Consider the following 12,371-nt stretch of genomic DNA (forward strand, 5'->3'; position numbering starts at 1 on the left):
TCTGGGAGTGTGTGGTTAGATCACATTCCTCTCCGTGTCTTCTCATGCCGTGGGTGGGGCGTTGTGGTGGAGCTGGCTGGGAGAGACAGAGGGAGGGAGGGAAGGCATGGAGAGAGAGAGAGAGAGAGAGAGAAAGAGAGAGAGAGAGAAAGGTGGGGGGCGGAGGGGGGCTGAAGGGTGGGTAGGGTGGATAAGGGTAGTGCCCTCGGCTCTCATGAAACAGAGTCAATGTGTTGTGCCCCAGGGCAGTGAGACTGCTTCTCTCCACGTGTGTGACTGGGGCTGACTTTTTGAGTTATTGATAATGTTGTCAAACATGAATTCATCTGAGGAAATGAAAGAGATGACATAACACATGACGAGTTACAATAAATGTTTTTACAATTAAATGTCACAATAGGTAACACCCGTCTGTCTGTTTCCGTAAGGAGATCTCTGTATCTGTCTGTCTGTCTGTCTGTCTGTCTGTCTGTCTGTCTGTCAGCTCTGTCTGTCTGTCTGTCTGTCTGCCTGCCTGTGTCGCTTTGGACATCTGTGTTTCTGTGTTTTCTTGGCCCTATTATGCCCATATATGGAGATCCCTGACGTCATCAGTATATACCCATATATGGCATGCCCAATGCCCATGTATGGGCATAGCAACTGCTCCTTACACTCAACAGGACTAAAGGGGGTCCGCCAAGCCCCCAGAACCCAGTGGTTGCATTGAAGCGCATTGGACATGCTGGCCATTCACAGGTACTGCAGCTTAAAACGGCTGGGGCCACTGTACATGAACGAGCGAAAACGGTTTCGACCAATGGGCTCGAGGTCACCTCTGTGACGCAAAATGTGTCACAGTGGCGCCAAATAGGCCTCGCCCATCACATTTTCCAACCCGGAAGAAGGGGTGATTTCGCCTCATGCGCTGGGTGAGCAACTCAATGCAAGTAGATGGGAGGGGGTCTCCGGTGCCCTCTCTATTATTTTTTACTCTATGGGTCCGCCGCCCCAAAAATTGGTTGATGGGCAAGTTGGATTGGACCCTATTGGCTGGTATAGATGTGTTTTAATCTAATACAAATTTATTTTATTATGTATTGCTTGTACATTGGATTGACTGTTTTTGTTGTTTGAATGATATTATTACAGTTATAATTAGATACAATAGCATAACACAAGTCAAGTGTTATCAGTTAGATACTTTACCTATGTCTGCTTTAATTCATTCTGGGACCGCAATGGGACTTTTTGCGCTATTCTGAAAATTCTATTGTACTATGTGGGTGCTGTATTTCTTGATCTGAAGAGGGCGTTTGACACCGTCAACCACGACGTCCTCCTAACAAAACTGTCATATTTACATTTTTCAATAGAAGCAATAAAATGGTTTAAATCCTATTTAACAAACAGAAAACAGTGTGTCATGGTAGACAGTGTCAGATCCCCTTACTAAGACAATCCCATCCCAGCAAGCACAATGACGTCATAATGACGTTATGATGACGCCCGGTCATCACCCCGGTGACGTTCAGGACTAGGCCAGATCACAGCCCATATGGGGATGATCTTTACGTCATTTACAGGACGTCATCACCGGGACATCATATGGACATTTGGACAGCAATTTCGGGTGATGAGAAATGTGTTTAGATGACGTCCTGGAAGTGACGTTTTTGTGGTCAGGATTAATTTTGGTTGAAATCCGGTGATATTCTGGGCCAGATCTGACTTGTCTTGGTTTGACTTGATCTAGCCCCAATCGAGACGTCACTGATTGGTCCGGGTCCTGACTGTGCTTGCTGGGATGGGATCGATCCTTGGGCCCTTACTATTTTCATTATACATAAATGATCTGCCTTATTATATCTGTCCCAAGTTCAATGTACAAATGTATGCTGATGACGCATTTATCTTTATACACGGTAACAACTTTGAGATAATATCATCTAGTCTCACATATGCTTTGAACAAGGTTCAAGTCTGGTTAAGAGACACATGTTTAATGTTAAATGCAAAGAGCAGGTCCAAGGTGTTTCTGTAGGGGGAATAATTGGCATTGGTCTCCCAATTAAAATACCTAGGGGTCATACTCATATTGGATCAGATTAGGCCCTTCCTGACAACCACTGCTGCAAAAACATATCTCCACTACATGATCCTATCACAAATTGAATATTGTTTCACAAACTGGTCGTTTGCTGGTGCCACAGTCCTGCAACCAATTGGACAACGTTCGGGAGAGTCTTCAAGGTCTGAGACAAGAAACCAAACTCATACCATCATTGTAGTATTTTGGAAAAGTATCACTTTTTAAGCTTTGATAATGTTATGGCTTTTAAAAGTCTCTGCTTCTACATGGACCTGCTCCTCCTCCAGTGTGTGACAGGAAGAGAGACACTGGACGTAGCTCTAGGTCAGACACCAGAGGGGACTGTGAGGTCCATCGTAGGCAGACCACGTTTGGACAGAATGTCCTCTCCATCAAGGGAAGCCTACTTTTAAAACTAAAACAATGGTTAAAAATGTCTCAAACATGTGACCATTGATACATTTTAAATCTTAGATGTGTCAAAATAGGTTTAGATTTTCTATTGGCTTAGGTATTAGGCTATACAGTAGGTATTTAGGTTGTTTTAGTTATAGGCTTAAATTAGGTATGGCATTTTTATTTCTAATTTCTAGGCAGTTGTTTGTTGTTTTTCTCTATTTGTCATGTTGTCACTGTGGTGTATTTGTATGTGGTACCACGGATGGAAATTAGCTTCCAGCATATTTACATGCAATCATGTGTATTGATTGAAATGTTCATTAATGTGCACTGTCCCGGAAATAAACAAATAAAGTAGTTAAGTACTATTATTTATAAAATAAATAAAATCCTTAGACCCCCAGTACATTTTGGGGCCAAAGTGTTGGACATATGGATTGTGTTCGCACAATCGCACCCCACCCGCCCTGGGTAGGCCACCCAGCCCTGCGGAGATCTGTGCCGCGAGGAGCGCCCCTTTTTCTAGTCATTTCTATACCAACTGCTTTGAATAAGTCTGAGTCCCATCCGGCTTCAAAATCTGGCTCTTGATCACAGCTCCTCTTAACCCAGTAAGACCTGAAGCCGATTCCAAACATGTCTTCTAAAACAGTTGAAATGAATGCCCTACTTGATCATACAACAGCGTTGCACAAAAGTATACAAAGTAGCAGATCCACAAGCTCGAAACGCGGCGCAAAGCGACGCGTTTTGAGCTTGTAGATCTGCTACTTTGGCTACTTTTGAATTTAAATCCTGAAAAGTAACAGTTTTGGACATACTGTATGAGGTTTCCACCCGACAGAGCCGATATGTATAACTAAAACAGCTAAAATGACAGAGATGCTTTACCGGTTTTAATGGGTTAAGATGGGATGTTCTTTTTAAGTGTTGGAGGATTAAAGCTATCTGCCCCAAAGCAAAGTGTTTCTGCAACAGTAGCATGGAGGTGTCAGCACAGTTTTTTTCCTGTAAACTCAGTTTCATTGTGTCATTTGTAGCATTAAAACATCTGTGAAAATGATAAAGCCTGATTCAGACTTTGTAGCACGACGGTGCCCCTTGTCGAAAATAGCCAACGTACAAGCTCACAACACGCTGCTGATGTGACACGTTGTGAGCTTGTATGTCGGCCATTTTAAGACATTCGGTGTGGACGGCGCATACATTTACCATAATAGTTCCTGTCCGGTACCTGAGAAAATGAATATAAGTTTATCTATGTAACGCCATAAAACTTGATGTTTTATTTTTATGGATGTCATGGGGGAATTGTAATATATGTAGTTTCTCCCATAGGCCCACATGAATAGATTGACTATCAGCTGTGCCTTTCTATTGTTGATACACAGAGGATGATTTGAAAAAGAAAAACATTGTTTTTAAGGGCCCATTCAGTAAGTCTTAATGTGAATGTAGCTGGTGGTTTTATTTTACAAGGCCACTAAAACTGCGGAATGAATGAATTGCTGAATGGGGTTTGACCGGAGCGAATTTCATTTACTTTCACAATAGGCTATCAGACGCTGACAAGATCGTCAGTCAGATGAGTGTATTCCTCTTACAACTTTGTAAAGCATTGCCCTTACCGTGGGCCGTTCATTTTGCTCTGAACAATACTTTTTTCATAACTAAAATACAAGGACACAGTTTTGTTGTGCGCAAAGCCTACATTCCGACTAGAGTTTTAGCATCCCATCTCCAGGAGACCGTAGTTTAGAATAGATCCTATAGCCCGAAGGGACAGTCCTGGGTTTTATTGGTTGTTGTTGGTTGTCAGGGCAACAAACGTGTTAATAAAGTATTCAATCAAACAATCAATACCATGCAGATGTACAGTATGATGGTTACTTGTTATGTTCCTGTATACAGTATACTGTTGTCTTGTCCACAAATGCTATGCTATTTAGGTACAATAGCATGTTGTATAGACAGATGTTAGGTTTTCTATTTGCATGTATCCATACCTATCCTAGTCACGTTGTAGCATATAGCCTATAATTGATTTATTTGCGCTCCATTTACTTTCAGAGTGTCTGCTAACTACCTTAATTGTAATTTTCTCTGAACCGTCTATTACATCTATGTGTGTGTATATACTGACTGTACTCATCCTCCAAAGAAGAGAAGAGAACTCCATTGTACAGTAGCTGAAGAAAAGAGAAGAAAGAAATGAGAGAAACGAAGAACAGATGTTGCAGCTCACAAGACAATACACACAGTACATACTGTAGGCCAGGGGTCTTCAACAGGGGGTCCGGGACCCCTCGGGGGTCCTCAGAGCTACTATAGGGGGTCCGGCAAATCTTTGTGTGATAGGATTTAGTTTTTTTTACATTAACCACTAGAATTCCTTTTCTGAGGGGAACATTAGCCGAAAATAGCCAATCTACAAGCTCTCAACGCCTCGCAGCGCGAGGCGTTGAGAGCTTGTAGATCGGCTATTTTTTGCAAAGAGGCTATAGGTGTAGAGGGAAAAAAGAGCAGACTAAGTTAAAGAAAAACTTTAATCTCTCATACAATATAGAGTAGGGGGTCCCTGCTTCATCTCTCTCTCAGCTAGGGGGTCCTTGGCCTGAAAACGTTGAAGACCCCTGCTGTAGGCTATAACAAAAGAGGTTTCTATTGGCAGAACATGATTAAGTCATTAACCACTTAGAATCTTATCGTCCCTATTCTGGGGGAAAAGATTTACTGTAGAGCGGAGAAAAAAAGGAGGGGGGCCTGCCCGGCCTATAGTATAGAGCTCTGGGGGACTCCGGTCAACTAAGTATATAGTGTTTAAGTGGTTAATTCCTACCCTTTGCAGACCTTTACTTGCACCCGTACTTTCACCTAAACATTGCCCGTCAGCGGAAAAGAGTCTGATCTGACAGATTTTGTGAATAAAAGGATGGCACCCACCCCACCACAGGTGTCAGGATGAAAGCAGAGAGCGCCATGTGGGAGTGACTCGCAGTTGCTGCTACATGTGTTCTTGTTAGTTTGTTCAAGAGGGTAAACTCCCGACCGTGGGGCCTTAACGCAAACACAGAAACCAATGAGTTGCACACATGCAGCTGTGAAGCACACGCAATACTGTACTGAATGTGCACACACATGCACAAACACATGCACGCACGCATGCACGCACACCATCACAAACAGGTCTCTGATGTTTTGTTTTGTGTAGGTACATTCAAATTCAAAATGCTCAAAACTTTGCCTTTGCAGTTTGCACTGCTGCAGTACCCTTGAAGTGCCTCCCCCTTTCTTAAAGGGCAAGGCCACTTTAGTAGAGGTTTGGGTTGTGTAGTTACCTTGCCATGATGTAACTCCAAAGGTGGACAAGAAATCCAAAATAATTGCTCTAGTTATTCAAAATTGATAATTCAAAATATGCTCCTCATTGACTTACATTGTACGCTGAAACAGCTCTCAAAGTCACTCTTTTAGCACATAAACGAACACAAACAAAGTTGATTCAGACAAACTAGAACATCACAAAACCCAAAACAGTTTTTTTAAATAAAAATGTTAACTTCCTGTTGATTTTACTATTTGAAGATCCGGATCCAGTCTGTGTTTTCTTCCTATTAAAAATGGCAGTACTGGGTTTGGTGATGTTCTATTATTGTCTGAATCAACTTTGTTTGCGTTCGTCTATGTGCTAAAAGAGTGACTTTGAGAGCTGTTTCAACGAACAATGTAAGTCAATGAGGAGCATACAGTAGGCTATTTTGAATTTCTAATCACTGGAGAATTTGTTTTTTTTCTTGTCCACCTTTGGAGTTACATCATGGCAAGGTAACTACACAACCCAAAGCTCTACTAAAGTGGTCTTGCCCTTTAAGTTAAGAAAATATATTTAAACACACTGTGTCAACTTTTCATGCTGAACTCCTGGAAAATGGAGACCTCGACATGGTGGAGACGGGGCAGGACAACACTCAGTCTGAAAGAGAATGACTGGCAGGCAGGCATATTTGTAGAATGGAGACCAAGACCTCATTGGCTAACTGCAAAATGAAAAAATATGACTGGCTAGGAGTGCTTAGAATTGTGAATGAAAGGTTTCGACAGCGTGGGAAAGAGGAAGCAACGTAGTGGAATTCCCCAGAAACAAATGATGAAAGCAGAATGATAGATATAGCGTGAAAGAAAAGATCTTCCTCATTGAACTTTTGTAAAAGCTTCATTTTGTCCCAATGAGGCGTGGACCGTCACCACACTAGAACGTAAACACAAGAATCCAACCTGCACACTGAACTCTACATTCTACACACAGAACACAATCGATTGAGTGAGCATAAACATGCTCTGAAAATGCACGCAGCCCACCCATATCTGACCACTTCTGTTAAGTGGTCAGATGGGTGGGCCGCGAACACTTTTCAAAATGGGTCCTGATCAAAGGTTGAGAACCACTGACGTATGCATGCTCCAATCACAAACTGCACACACAATAACCATCCATATAGTTCAACATTGGACAGGGAGACCACACTGCTATTGGACTTCATGTCTTGTTTCTTGATGTTAAAGGTAAGACTGCAACAAGAAATCCATCAAATACAGCTGCACACTATTCTCATAGCTCCCATGGATCGTACTTGTGGTCCCCGGCTACAGATCAAGCGTTTCCATGCAACTGTGGAAGACTGTGGACTGCTAATATACTATTATTATACCTGTTCATTTTGTTATTTGTGTCATTATAGAAAGTACTCATTATGCAGAACGTCCCATTTCACAAGTTTTCAAATGTGTAAAATGTATACAAATATTTAGAAAATAGCAGATGTTCAAGCTCACAATGCATCGCATCGCAACTCAACACAAACCCGCGACGCAAACCCACTGGTTTCAGTCTGTCTGGCTCTCTCCTCTCTCCCTCTCTCTCTCCCCCTGACATGGTCAAGGCAGATGGCCAGCACCCTAGGGCCTGGTTCTGCCTGAGGTTTCTTCCCGTTAAAGGAGAGTTTTTCTTTGCCACTGTCAAACAAAAAAAATAAGGAAAGAAGAAAAATCTTGCTCAAGATGAGGGGACGGACGGACGGACGGACGGACGGACGGACGGACGACAACATCAGTGTCTTGAGACAACTTGTGATTTGACACTATACATAAAATTAAATTGTATTAAATTGAAATCAAATCACTATGTACAGTACCATGATGATCATGATATATTTAGAAAAATTTGTGAAATAGGGCAATGGCTAACATCTTAAAATACATATTTATTTTCTTAGTTTTATTGTATCAGTACAAGTCTGTTAACAATACAGAAACTCACATTATGGTTAGTGTACTAACCATAATGTCATAATGTCTTATCTACAGTAGTATTAAAAAAGGTCTTAATCAGATCTACAAGCTTACAATGCATCACAATGTGATGTGTTGTGAGCTTGTAGATCTGCCTTAATTCGCTCTCGATTGACCCCTTCATTTATTCCAGCCTCTCATTATGTTCCTTTACAGAGTGGTACAAACCACAGTGTTCCGTCCTGCCAGCCAGGTACAGGTTGGCACGCTGAAGCACACGCCCAGATACATTCAGATACTGTCACCAACACTGCCTTTTTTCTTTTCTCCTCCGATACGTCTTTTGTTTCACGCTTGATACGAATCCCTCTTAAGCTCCTGCTTGGCACAGTCAGTCAAATAACCCACCCCACCACACGCCCTGCAGTGCACTCAGCCCTTTGACACACTTTGTTGTGCTTTTTGACCGTCTGTGTTTTCACCACCTTAATAGCTGCACTACCAAGATCTCGTGTGGGTCTTTGGGCCCCGCCTGGCTCTCCAGATCGATCTCTGACCACAGATCCATTCTTTGTTAGGGGTCCTTGAGGGGGTCCCCAGCTAAATGATTGATAGTGAGGAACCAAAAGGGAACCTTACAAGTCTGTTACTCCGACAGTGTACAAATTACTTTTTTTCTATCGATATAGTCACTCCATGGAGAATTCATGGATATATATATATTTTTTTTTTGCATTCCTAAGCCAATAATTTGATGACCAGCGAACCGGTAGGCAGCGGTTCCGGTAGGAGACACAAAGGAGAATCTTTGTGTCTCTTACCGGAACCGCTGCCGGTCATCAAATTATTGGCTTAGGAATGCGACAACATTTTTTTAATTTTAATTTTATTAATTCAAGTCTCCATGGAGTGACCAATCGTTAGAAAAAAGGTCATTTTGGGGGTGAACTATCCCTTTTAGGCCATACCAAACCAGGAGGTTGCTGAAATGTAAACGTTTGAGAATCTCAAACGTTTGACCTTAAGCCACCCTTCTCCAACGTCACCACAGACTTTCCAAAAAAAGGGCCCAAACCTGTCATTCAGTCTTTCAGTTCCTCTGCCATTGCAAGAGAAAAGGCGAGCCCCCTGCTTTTCCCCCCATTACCCCCCCCCCCCCCCTGGCCCAGCCAGAGTACCAGCAGCACCACCGCCCAGCCCACAGTCCTATCTGAGAAGCAGGTTTTCAGGCTTGGCCCTGTGAGTGCATGTGTCACTCCCCTCCCCTAAGCACAGGTGGACGTGTAGGGAACCCTGCCAAATACTTTTGGTTTAGAGGGAGGGAGGGAGGGAGGGAGGGGTGTTGGCTGCATGGGCCTGGTGGGTGGGTGTAGCAGGTTTTTTTTTTGTTTTGTTGTGTTTCTTAGATAACCGTTTGGTGGTAAGGCTAAATCACTGACACACCTTCAGAGCAAATTTGAGCTTCTCTCTCTCTCTCTCTCTCTCTCTCTCTCTCTCTCTCTCTCTCTCCCTCTCTCTCTCTCTCTCTTGCCTGTCTCTCACTTTCACAAGTCTGCGACTGAAGACAGTGCTGGGTTTCCTGACGGGGGACGCGATACGGAGAGAGAGAGAGAGAGAGAGAGCGCGCGAGAGAGAGGAACTGAAATCAAAACTTCTTCTTAAAAGGTCAGTAACAACTCACTCTCTCTTGCCGTCGTCGCCCCTCTCTTGCATTCAGTGTCACACTGCTTTTATTTCAACACAGGATGTCATGTCAGAGGTTTGTATTCTGTTCAGAACGGGTGGCATAGAGTTGGAGTTTGTGTTGCACGTACAGGGACTATGCCGTTGCAGATGATTAGAATCTCTCTAATCCTTCCTATCTTAAGTGGTCGGATGCGCTTCACGTCTTAAAAAGTGTAAACCGGGATAAAAGTGAAGTCTAATTACGCCAGGGCCTCTGAAAAGATGTTCTCGGTGCTGTCATAGTTACAGTAAGTGTCTTTGAACAGTTTTGTGCTTAATTGGATGTCGGTGAGATTTTAACTCTTAACCATTCTCTTCAGAGCTACTGTACATCGTGAGGAAGAGTCATGTTAAAACATAGTGGTGTTCAAGCAGATCTAAAGTGCATATTTGTTTTGCTTTGCTGTCTGTATTATTATGATGAAATATCAGGATATATTGGGTCTTTCATGTTTTAACTGTCATAGCATGTATGACTATGTATGGCAATCTATTGTCTCTAAAGAATGGTCTTAGCCATGACAGACAACTGGAGAGCATGTACAGAATATGTCACTTCTCTCAGAGGCATATAAGTCAGAGAGACTTTCTGATGGTTAGAGAAATCAGTAACAACTCCATCTAAAATGATTTCTCATTTTGAAAACGGAAGAAACTATATTAATTGAATTATCCCTTATCTGTTGAAGTTAGCGACGTGTTAATCAGACACAATTATCTACTTGTTCATTCATAGCAAAACACTGGCCATTTCTGTAAGTGTAACTACCCGCGACTCTTCCCAACGATTGCTCCAAAAACAGCCGATCTAACAGGCTCACTGTTCGCGTTGTGAGCTTACAGATCTAAATGATTTGGCCAGTGACACCGTCGTACGATGGAAGTATAATTCAGGCTTAACCCATCGAAACCGGGAAAGCGTCTGTGTCATTTTAGATTTAAGTGTTGGCTATTAAAAAATAGCAGATATACAAGCTCACAGAGTGTCACTTCGTGTCACACTTCGAAAGTGTTTGATTTTTTTGTACACAAATATTCTCTTCAGGGGAGGTCCCTGGCACTTCAGCTGGGGGGTCCTTGGCCAAATATATACAGTGGTGTAAAGTAACTAAGTACATGTACTCAAGTACTGTACTTAAGTAAAATGTTGAGGTATTTGTACTTTACTTGAGTATTTCCAATTTCCAATACTTTTATTTCTACTCCACTACATCTAAGTGGCAAATATTATACTTTTACTCCACTACAATGATTTGAAAACTTTAGTTACTACTGTAGTTACTTTGTAGATTTTTATTTTTATTATAAAACACACATTACCACGTCAGCCCTATATATACATTTCGGCCATTTGAAAATAGCCGATCTACAAGCTCACAATTTGTCACGTTGCGACGCATTGTGAGCTTGTAGATCTGCTATTTTCAAAGGATTTTATACATTTGGAAACTTGTGAAATGGGACATGGTGCATAATGAGTACTTTTACTCTTAGTACTTAAGTATATTTTGATACCGATACTTTTGTACTTTTACTCAAGTACATTTTCAATACTGGTACTTTTACTTGTAACAGAGTATTTCTACATTGCAGTGTTGATCCTTGGCACGAAATAGTTTGAGAATTAGTGATTTAGATAGAAGGCATTCGTAAAATCTCAAGCCTCAGGTCTTAATGGGTTAAGTTTGAAGTTGTTTCCGTCTCTGGAGCCAGACTGGAGCCAATCACCATTAACCTCCCACATACTCCAAATTGACCTCTTTACCTGGCAATGTATTCCATAGGTTAAACCCATTAAGACAAATGCCTTCTAAATCAGTTTTAGGTCAACTTTTTCGTGCCAAGGACCCCCAAAATGACTTGTATTTGGCAGCGGACCACCCCCACCTGCAAATGTTTTGTGCCAGGGACCCCCAAAAGAGAAGATTTGTGTAAAAAAAAATCAGACACAAAAATGTTCAAAAATAGCAGATGTACAGCTGGAGCATGGCTATTACATTATCAGAATCAGAGTCATCTTTATTATTATCTTTAGTCATCACAGGTTTACAGGTGTAAAGAAGTGGGGGGAACATACATGTTCCGTGCGTTCTCCATCATTTTGTATGGTATTCCGTGAGAAGAGAGAGGGAGCAGAAAAGAAAAGAGAAAGAAACACGGGCTAGAGACAGGTTATAAGAAACAAATAAAGATATATTTAAGGGGATTACCACTCATTTTCAACATTGAAATTTTGTCTGAGGAGGCGGAGCCAAAATTACACCCTGCGTATGTCACTGATCACATGACCTCAATCAATTATCCAGTTTTAGGAAACATAGAAGGGGGGGGGGACTTTTTTCTTATTTCCACACAACAGCTCTAAGGTGTATTAAAGACATAGTTCAATGTTGAAAATGAGTGGTCTTCCCCTTTAATACATATATCGTTACTATCGGGCGGAAACCTATATGTGCAAGACTGCTGCTTTTCAGGATTCAAAAATAGCTAAAATAGCAGATCTACAAGCTCAAAAAGGTTTGAGCTAGTAGATCTGCTATTTTTGCTACTTTTGTGTGACACTTATATAACAAAGTAGGGCATTAATTTACGTTAAAAAGTAAAAATATGGAGATAAGAGGTTTCTAAATGTTTTATGTAATCAATGTAAATGTTATGATGAATTATATCTTCATCCGTTTCCATGTGTAAGGTTTGTACTGAACGTATAGGTAACAATGGAATATAATTATTTATATAAAAATGTAATGACGACACACAGCCTATCTGCTGGTGTTTCCTTTTAATTACAATTAATTCAAGTTATTTACTATTTAACAACAAATTATAATTGAGGAAACTAAACCTGTATCGTCTGAGCTTTCTCTCTGTGGCAGAGGGGTTACGT

General features: G+C 41.6%; 1 protein-coding gene across 4 annotated transcripts in view; it reads left to right on the top strand.

Moving 5' to 3' along the window:
* Positions 1-9,242: 9,242 nt before the first annotated feature.
* Positions 9,243-12,371, top strand: part of zbtb7c (zinc finger and BTB domain containing 7C) — a 400,030-nt gene continuing 396,901 nt past the window's right edge. For 2 of the 4 annotated variants that reach the window (XR_013932428.1, XM_080418580.1), the window contains exon 1: positions 9,244-9,428. The gene's annotated coding sequence lies outside the window, so the exon portion shown is untranslated. Of the gene's footprint in view, positions 9,429-9,576; positions 9,733-12,371 lie in introns of those variants that run through there. The other 2 variants (XM_080418582.1, XM_080418583.1) reach the window with 2 other exon arrangements.

This window comes from Gymnoscopelus braueri (assembly GCF_963280865.1).
Source record: "Gymnoscopelus braueri genome assembly, chromosome: 22".
Taxonomy (NCBI): domain Eukaryota; kingdom Metazoa; phylum Chordata; class Actinopteri; order Myctophiformes; family Myctophidae; genus Gymnoscopelus; species Gymnoscopelus braueri.